Source organism: Gambusia affinis, linkage group LG16 (genome assembly GCF_019740435.1).
Source record: "Gambusia affinis linkage group LG16, SWU_Gaff_1.0, whole genome shotgun sequence".
In the NCBI taxonomy this organism is placed as follows: Eukaryota; Metazoa; Chordata; class Actinopteri; order Cyprinodontiformes; family Poeciliidae; genus Gambusia; species Gambusia affinis.
Window position 1 is genome coordinate 26,009,038 of NC_057883.1, and position 8,967 is coordinate 26,018,004.

Consider the following 8,967-nt stretch of genomic DNA (forward strand, 5'->3'; position numbering starts at 1 on the left):
GTCGTGATCCCATCAGTTTCAGCCTCACACAGACTGAGAGGCAGATGATGAAAATGTCGCTGCTCTATCCAAAATGATGGAGCTCATTGTTTCCTCGTCCTCCACGATGCAGTACAGTCTCACCGTCAGGAGCGCCGATTGGGTTTTATGCTGTAAATAAAACTGAGCGCAGTAAAACTAATAACACAAAACAGCAGCACTTTTCTTCAGAAGTATTCCATGTTTTCTCACAATGCAATGACAAACATCAGTTTGTTTTGTTGGGATTTTATGTGATAAAGTCAAAACAAAATGATGTTTTCAATCTTTTTTACACAAATCAGAAATCTATAGCGTGTGAAGATCATTTCGTTTCAGCCATCTTTACTCTGATAAAAGTTACTTGAACTCTTTTAATTTCCCTCTTGGATCAATAAAGTATTTTTGAACAGCAAATTCAATAAAAAAATAATTAACTTCAATAACTTGTATAATCTAGTCTCATTGTGGATGTTTGTGCTGTGAAGGATCTCCAGTAGCAGTCAGTGTTACGGTTAATCTGAAACGCCTCTGACTAAAGGCTGACTGAAGTTAGCAAATGTACCCAGTAGCTAATAGATGAAAGCATCAGCTGTTAGCAAGCACAGCTAATCCACCTCATTTGTTTTAGCCACTTGTCTTTAAAGGGGCAGTTACTTTGTTACCTTCAGTGGCTTTACAAATACACTGCAAACAGAACCACAAAGAAATTTGATTTTCCACTCCAGAACCTCTGAATAGACCTTGCCAGGGAGGCTTAAGAGTGTGACCCCCCTATAATTGGAGCACACCCTCCGGTCCCCCTTTTTGAACAGGGGGACCACCACCCCAGTCTGCCAATCCAGGGGAACTGCCCCCGATGTCCATGCGATATTACAGAGTCGCGTTAACCAACACAACTCTACACATCCAGAGCCTTAAGGAACTCCAGGCGGATCTCATCCACCCCCGGGGCCCTGCCACCGAGGAGCTTTTTGACCACCTCGGCGACCTCGACCCCAGAGATTGGAGAGCCCAACCCAGAGTCCCCAGGCTCAGCTTCCACAATAGAAGGCATGTCGGTGGGATTGAGGAGGTCTTCAAAGTATTCTGCCCACCGGCCCACAACATCCCGAGTTGAGGTCAGCAGCACACCATCCCCACTGTAGACAGTGTTGGTGCTGAACTGCTTCCCCCTCCTGAGACGCCGGATGGTGGACCAGAATCGCCTAGAAGTCGTACGGAAGTCTTTCTCCATGGCCTCTCCAAACTCCTCCCACGCCCGAGTTTTTGCCTCAGCAACCATCCGAGCCGCATGCCGCCTCGCCCGCCGGTACCCATCAGCTGCTTCCGGAGTCCCACAGGCCAAAAAGGCCCAATAGGACTCCTTCTTCAGCCTGACGGCTTCCCATGAAACTACGACAAAGTCAATTATCGAACTGTGGCCTAGGGAGTCCTGGTGCCAAGTGCACATATGGACTCGCTTATGCTTGAACATGGTGTTTGTTATGGACAATCCATGACGAGCACAGAAGTCCAACAACAGAACGAACTATGTCCAGCCCCTCTCAAAGAGACTGGTTCCAGAACCAGAACCATGCGTCCAGGTGAGACCGACTATTTCTAGCCGGAACCTCTCAGCCTCACACACACTAGCTCCGGTTCCTTCCCCACCAGAGAGGTGACATTCCACGTCCCAAGAGCTTCTGCAACCAAGGATCGGACTGCCAGGGCCCCCTCCCTCGGCCGCCACCCATCACACATTGCACCCGACCCCTTTGGCCCCTCTCTTTCAGGTGGTGGGCCCATGGGAGGGGGGGCCCCATGTTTCCTCTTAGGGCTGAGCCCGGCCGGGCTCCATGGGTAAAATCCCGGCCACCAGACGCTCGCCTCCAGAGTGGGGACCTGGTGACCTGCGTCCAGGCGAGGGAACACCAAGTCCAATGTTTCTGTTCATCATCGGGGTCTTCAGGCTGCACTTTGGTCCCTCACCTGGACCTGTCTGCCTTAGTGACCCCACCAGGGGCATGAAGCCCCAGACAGCAGAGCTCCCAGGATCATTGGGGCCCTCAAACCCCCACACCATAAGGTGGCAGCCCAAGGTGTCATGAAATGCAGGTGAATGGTGGTGAGGGAAAATGCAGTAGGCTCAGGATGAGATGAGAAATTATGGTTTAATAAAGTAAATCCAGAAAATAACTCAGTCCAATATAATCCACATATTCTGGGCCCCACGGCTGAGCAGGAACCAGGACTCGACACCGGTAGCAACCGGTTAAACCAAGGATGAGACTGACAGAGCACACAGACGACAGCTGGACAAAGACCCGACCAGGAACATGAGACACACCTGGGAAACAATCAATGACAACACAGAGACTGAGATACAGGAAACTTGAAATAAATACACAGATCAACACAGAAAAACCTAAATCCTCACACAAGGAGAGGATTTTATGTTTTATGTTTAAAACATAAAAATCTTTATTATGTGTTAATTATCCAAAGCTGCTGCAAGCTAGCACCAGCATCACCCATGAAAGCTACCTGAACTGAAAATGTCATTTCTCTGCTGCCAGACATAGAAGAGGTAATAAAATAACAATAATAATAATAATAATAATAATAATAATAATAATAATAATAATAATAATAATAATAATAATAATAATTGATCCATCCATTTTCTGTTCACACTTTGTCCCTAATGGGGTCGGGAGGAGCTGCTGCCTCTCCAGCTACGTTCCAGGTGAGAGGCGGGGTCATGGGGTCACCCCGGACAGGTCACCAGTCTGTCGCTGGGCAACACAGAGACACACAGGACACACACACACTCACACCTAGGGAGAATTTAGAGAGACCAATTAACCTGACAGTCATGTTTTTGGACTGTGGGAGGAAGCCGGAGAACCCGGAGAGAACCCACCATGCACAGGGAGAACATGCAAACTCCATGCAGAAAGACCCCGGGCCGGGAATCGAACCCAAGACCTTCTTGCTGCAAGAAAACAGTGCTACCAACTGCACCACTGTGCAGCCAATAATAATAATAAATAATAAAAAAAATAAATAAAAAATAATAATAATAATAATAAGAATAATAATAATAATAATGGAGGACACATTGAAAGCTCTGCTCTCAGTAACACTGAGGGGTGAATGCAGATCATAGCATCTGGTAACGATAAAAAAAAGAAATAATTATGTAGATTTTTAGAGCCCCTTGCCAGAAAAAAAAATGTACGTACTGCCCTTCGTAGAAAGCTTAATGGAAGGAAAAAGTGTAGTAGGGAAAGGTGTCAAAGCAAAACAAATAATTGCAGCCTTTAGTGGACTATCGAACAAAATGCATTAGAAAATTTGGGGGAAGTTAAGAAGGTCAGAGGCTGAGGTCTAACCTGGACCCGAACCTGAACCTGAACCCGAACCTGAAACTGAACCCGAACCCGAAACTGAACTCGAACCCGAAACTGAACCTGAACCCGAACCTGAACACACAGATGAATCGTAAATATGGGATGAAAATGTTGCCATTCTGAAACAGAGACATTGGAAGCATCTGGTCGTTGCTCTTTTTGGTTAACTGTAATCTATAATGGACCAAAATTACAACAAATAAAGAAATTTAATAAAAATGTTGTTTAACTTTTTTATTTTTTTTGTATTTGTATTAGCATTTGTTTTATTTAATATCTTTTCATTGTTTATTTTTTGATTTCTTGACATCGGAGACATTTGCCATATTCATTCTGTGCCTCCATGTTGGAAGCGAAGCAGTTTAGTTGTGCTAGCTTGACTTTGAAAATTGTAACAAGTAGTGGTGCTGCAGAACTCGGTGTGTTTCGGTTCAGGTAAAGAGAGAAAAGGTTACCCACAAATCAACTCTCTCATCACTTTACGGTTTCCAACAATGGCAGCAGCCATCAGCAGGAAGAAATCCCTAGAAATATAGATTTTACTGTAGAAATATGGTGAACCAGCATGATGTGAACCTAAGCATATTGCACATCATGTACATGTTGGGGGAGTACGAAGGTTTTTTTCTCTCAGCTTATCCTAAAGATCAGTTTTGCTTTGTGACAAATCTGCACAAAATAAGAAGCAACACAGAAGAATGAAGCATCATAAGAAAATGTTTAATGTTTGTGCTGCTGATTCTTCTTGGTGATTTTCTGTGATTTTCTTCCTCTAATCCAGGGGTATCAAACTCCAGTCCTCGAGGGCCGCAGTCCTGCAGTTTTTAGATGTGCCACAGGTACAAAACACTGTAATGAAATGTCTTAATTACCTCCACCTTGTGTAGATCAGTTCTCCAGAGCCTTAATTATTCTATTCAGGTGGTGCAGCAGAGGCACATCTAAAAGTTGCAGGACTGTGGCCCTCCAGGACTGGAGTTTGACACCCCTGCTAATCACTTCTGCAGAAAAGGATAGAACCGACAAAGGGACCAAAATGGACCTGTAGTGAATAGACTGAAAATGAAAAGAGGATGAGACAAGAAGGAAAATGGCTGTTCCTGAACAATGACAGGAAGTGATGGCAAAGAAAAAGTGTGGAGGAAAGAAAGAAAGAAAGAAAGGAAGAAAAAGAAATGAGGAAGTAAAGGAATGAAGTGAATGCAGAGAGTTTAATGGAAGTTTGTTTAGAGAAAAAACAGACAAACTTCAGTCCAGAGAGGAAAATCTTTTTGGTGGGACAGAAAAAAAACATGTGAGCAGCAAAGTGGATTATTACAGTTTACAATTTAAATATTTTAGTGAGTATTTTATGTTTTATCTGTGACAGACTGGCGACCTGTCCAGGGTGACCCCGCCTCTCGCCCGGAACATTAGCTGGGGATTGGCACCAGCAACCCTCCCAACCCCATTAGGGACAAAGGGTGAATAGAAAATGGATGGATGGATGGATTTTATGTGGCATTCAGCAAGAAGGTTCTGGGTTCAAATCCCATGCTGCAATGCAAAAACACAGAATCTTAACAGAATCTATTTCTAGTGCAAATATTTTAGTGCACTTAAAATACAACAAAATTAACTAGTAAGAATCTTTTCAGCAAGATGTCGGAGTTTGTTTTAGATCGATGATTCCTCAATGCTACAAAAATGTACTAAATCCAGTGAGAGTATTTTATTTACAACCTGGGAAAAATGAAATCATTAAAATAATCTGCCAGTGAATCCAGTATTTTCTCACCAATATTAAGGAATTATTAACTTGATAAAAAGCTCATATTACACGTGAGATCATTTCTTCACAACCTCCACTCTTCTAGAAAATAAAACCCAGATATGCCAATAATTAATTAAACTGAATCTGGTTTGCAGCTATTGGAACCAAAACTCTGCAAAAAAAGAAATGAAAACATTAAATTTAGTTGAATGGCTTGTTTCCAAAATAAACCAATATTGATGCAGCCAAAAAAAACCCTCATCCTAAATACAACACCTTCTTTAAGGTGTTGTATTTACACTTAGAAATGTGAACGTCTTACGTTTTTATTATGTTTTGTTGGTAAAATTACTGAAATAAATGATCAATAATCAATCAAAATGCTGGAACCGATATATTTTATCTATATTAAATAATTATTGACGTAAAACAAGCTCTTATATTTGGTTGAAAATATATTTATGAGTTAGTTTAATCTTATTTCAAGTGTAGAAAGATATTTGCACTGAAAACTAGATCAATATATTTTGCAGTGTAAAAAAAACATGGCTGCCCAGCTGAATGACAAGAGAAACCCTTAATACAAACTTTAAAGACTGTGAGCAGTTGGATTATCCTAGTTTAAAATATTATTAAATCTTTGCAGGCAAAATTGCTTTGACATAAATGACAGTTAAATGTCAGTTTGAGACCCAAAGGAACCGCAGTTTTGCAAAAAGTCCCACTTACTGTCAAAATGCTCCCAATTATAACGAGCAGCGTCTGAGCAGCGCTGCTTTGGTGGCTTTAACGTCGATACCAGCGGCTCGTGTGGGAACCAAGGAACTGGTCCAGGCCAGACGAAACGATTCGTTTCTGCTCATCAGCTCCTCCTGGTTCCATCGGCGTCTGGGTCAGAAACCAAGACGTCGCTTGAACTGATGATTAAGAACAAACAGGAAAATGTGTGTTTTTGAAGAATTCACTTGTTAGTTTTTAAAATTAAAAGAATTTATTTTTCCGCGGTTGTCGGATTGGAACCAAGCTTATAATAGTAGTAGTTTAGTTTTGTCTAATTCAGTTGGATGTAACTATTTGTTAAGAATGACTTTGCTAACTTATAGTAATTATTATTATCTAAATACTTCTTGTTAGTGTGTTATATTGATAATGTAACAATGCTAGTCATCATCAGCTGGCAGCTTTTTGCCCTCCAGAAGGGAGATGGAGGCAGGATCTTTCAGACATGATGTATTTATTTCTTTCAGCTAACAAAACGTTTTTTAGTTTCAGTTTTGATTATTTTGTTAGTTTTAGTTTCTTAATTGGAGCAGCGAGTCGCATCAGTGACACAGACGGGGAACAAAAGTACGTCAGTAGTTTGATTTTCCTTTCTACAAATTGTAACAGACAACAGAAGAGATCAGCAGCAAGAAATAAAATGCTAATGGACTCTACAAAATCAGTGATTTCCTTTCTCAGGTTGATGAGCTTTGACGGGAATGAAAAGCTGCTGATTGACACCAAATCTAATTGAAATCACAGTAAAGTTAAATGGTCTCCCCTTGTTGCCTCATGCAACACGCTTCCCTTGTCAAGCTCAATAAAAGCAAACAGTCACTGAGGAAACTTTGAACACGATGCGGTGAGGAAAGCAAACGTTGCTCAGGTCTCATATGCTGTCCATACTTTTAAATGAATTCCTTTCATTAAACACATCATTACAGCCTGGTTATAGATATGAGAAGGTCTCACAATGTTTAAAGCCACCAATCAGAGGATCCAAAGTGATGGATTATTCAACTAGTTAACTAAAACTAAACTAAACTTTAATGGCATTTTGCCATTTTTTTTCAAAATTCATTTTTGAAAGGGAACCTGATATTCAAATCTAGCATGTTTTTATACTTTCATCTGGATTTCTACTACTGCTAAAAACAGCAGAAACTTTTTATAAACCTCTGGAGTGTTGTGTGCTGCCTCGTTACCTAGCAACCCTGCCAAGCTCACCCTGTTACCTAGCAACCCATAAGGATAGCACTATCCTTATGGATAGTAATTACTATCCATTACTCAGTAATTACTTCAATAATGATTATTTGTCATTTAGATGGAGCACACAGAATGGACGTTATATTAATTTAAATATTACAGATATGACAGCGTATTAGGGCCAACAGAAAAACTGATCAATTCTGCCAAAAACTCAAACATTTTACTGCAATTATTTCTGAGCTTCAAAGATAAAAAAAAATTGCTGGAAATAGTTAGATTTTGAGATTAATCTCAAAGATTTTAGAAAAAAAACGGGGAAACTTCTGAGTTTGAAAAGTCGGCAATTTACTAAAAAAAAAACAAATTCTGAAATTTTGAGATTAATCAGAATTTGTCATGTGGTGTGGTGGTGGAATCGGTGAGGGAAACGCAACAGACCCAGAAGAGATGTAGATGATGAGTTTAATCTTGACAATAATCCAGAAACACAGTCCAAAACACCTGGCAGCACTGCTGAGCACAGGTTTATGCTCATCACAGGTAGCAACAGGAAACATCAATGGACAAACTGACATACGCAGAACTGACGCCAAAATGAGACGAGGACCCGACAAAGACATGGAGACACAGGTGACACTAAATACACATGAGGTAATCAGGGAACAAGACACACCTGGGAACTAATCAAAGGGATAGACAGGACAACACGGAGACTCAGACACACAGGAAACTAGAAATAAACACACAGGAAAACATGGAACCTGACAGAATTGGGAAAAAGGGGGGAAAGTGGGAATTTCCTTGTTTCAAATATTTAAAATATTCAACTTTAAAAATTTTCAGGGTTTCAAAAGTGAAAAATGTAAGAAATTTGAAGTTTTTCTTTCTGTTTTTAAAGAAAATTTATGACTTTTCAAATGTGAACATTTTTGGAGTTTTTAGTAAATTTTGGGTGGAAATGTAATATTTTTATGATTTTCCTCTCTACCATGGCTCTAGTATGCTTTACATGCGTATTGTGTGAAAGGTTCCTGTCACGTTGTACAGAAACCAAACGTGTTTTTGTAGCCAGCAGCAAACATTTGTCTTCATTCTGGATCATTTTGTGTCAAAACTCTCAGAATTTGAATAAACCAGATCGTAACACAAACTGTAGGAGCAAAAAGACAGGAAATCAAATGTTACTGGGTGTCCATATCAGTCCAACTTGTTCTTTCTTTTCAGTATCCATTAAAATCTGTTTTTTCATCGAACTGCAATGGAAAATTTTTTTATCAGCCTTTGTGGAGGGAGTATCATTATTCTTCATCAATGTTTCAGCAGAGAATATCGGCAGCCAGATGCCCTGCAGGGTTTAGCCTGTATGAAAACTGAAATGCTTTATATGTACAGCTTTCTTACAGAATCATAATATTTGATTTACAAGAAAAGAGAGCATGTTCAAAAGGCTTCCTTCCCCACAGTGTTCAATAATAATATACACAGATTTTATATCATGCAACCCGGAGGCCTGAATCGCTGCGATGGAAGCATTTAAACAAACAACATGAATCAGATAAAGAAAAATAAAGTCTTTCTGTGCAGTGAACACAAAGAAACTCCTCAGTGCAGTTGTGTGAAATAATAAATAAAATTAAAATCAAAATCCCTTAAGTTCAAAAGTAAAATTAAATTTTCTAAATAAGTAAGTTTTTGGTAGCATTTCATTCGCTGTCCCAATCATATTACAGGAGACTCAGAAAAAACCTTTTCAGTTTCACACAGAATAAATTATTTTCTTAATTCTAAATCAATTTCTTAAAAAACAAAAACAGAAAATATATTTCT

General features: G+C 40.0%; 1 long non-coding RNA gene across 1 annotated transcript; it reads right to left on the reverse strand.

The window, feature by feature from the left end:
* Positions 1–2,152: 2,152 nt before the first annotated feature.
* Positions 2,153–6,071, reverse strand: LOC122846366. The gene is made up of 2 exons (XR_006373228.1): positions 5,896–6,071; positions 2,153–2,347 (listed from the first exon to the last, which is right to left on the reverse strand). It is a non-coding gene; the product is annotated as an uncharacterized LOC122846366 (long non-coding RNA).
* Between the last annotated feature and the right edge of the window lie 2,896 nt (positions 6,072–8,967).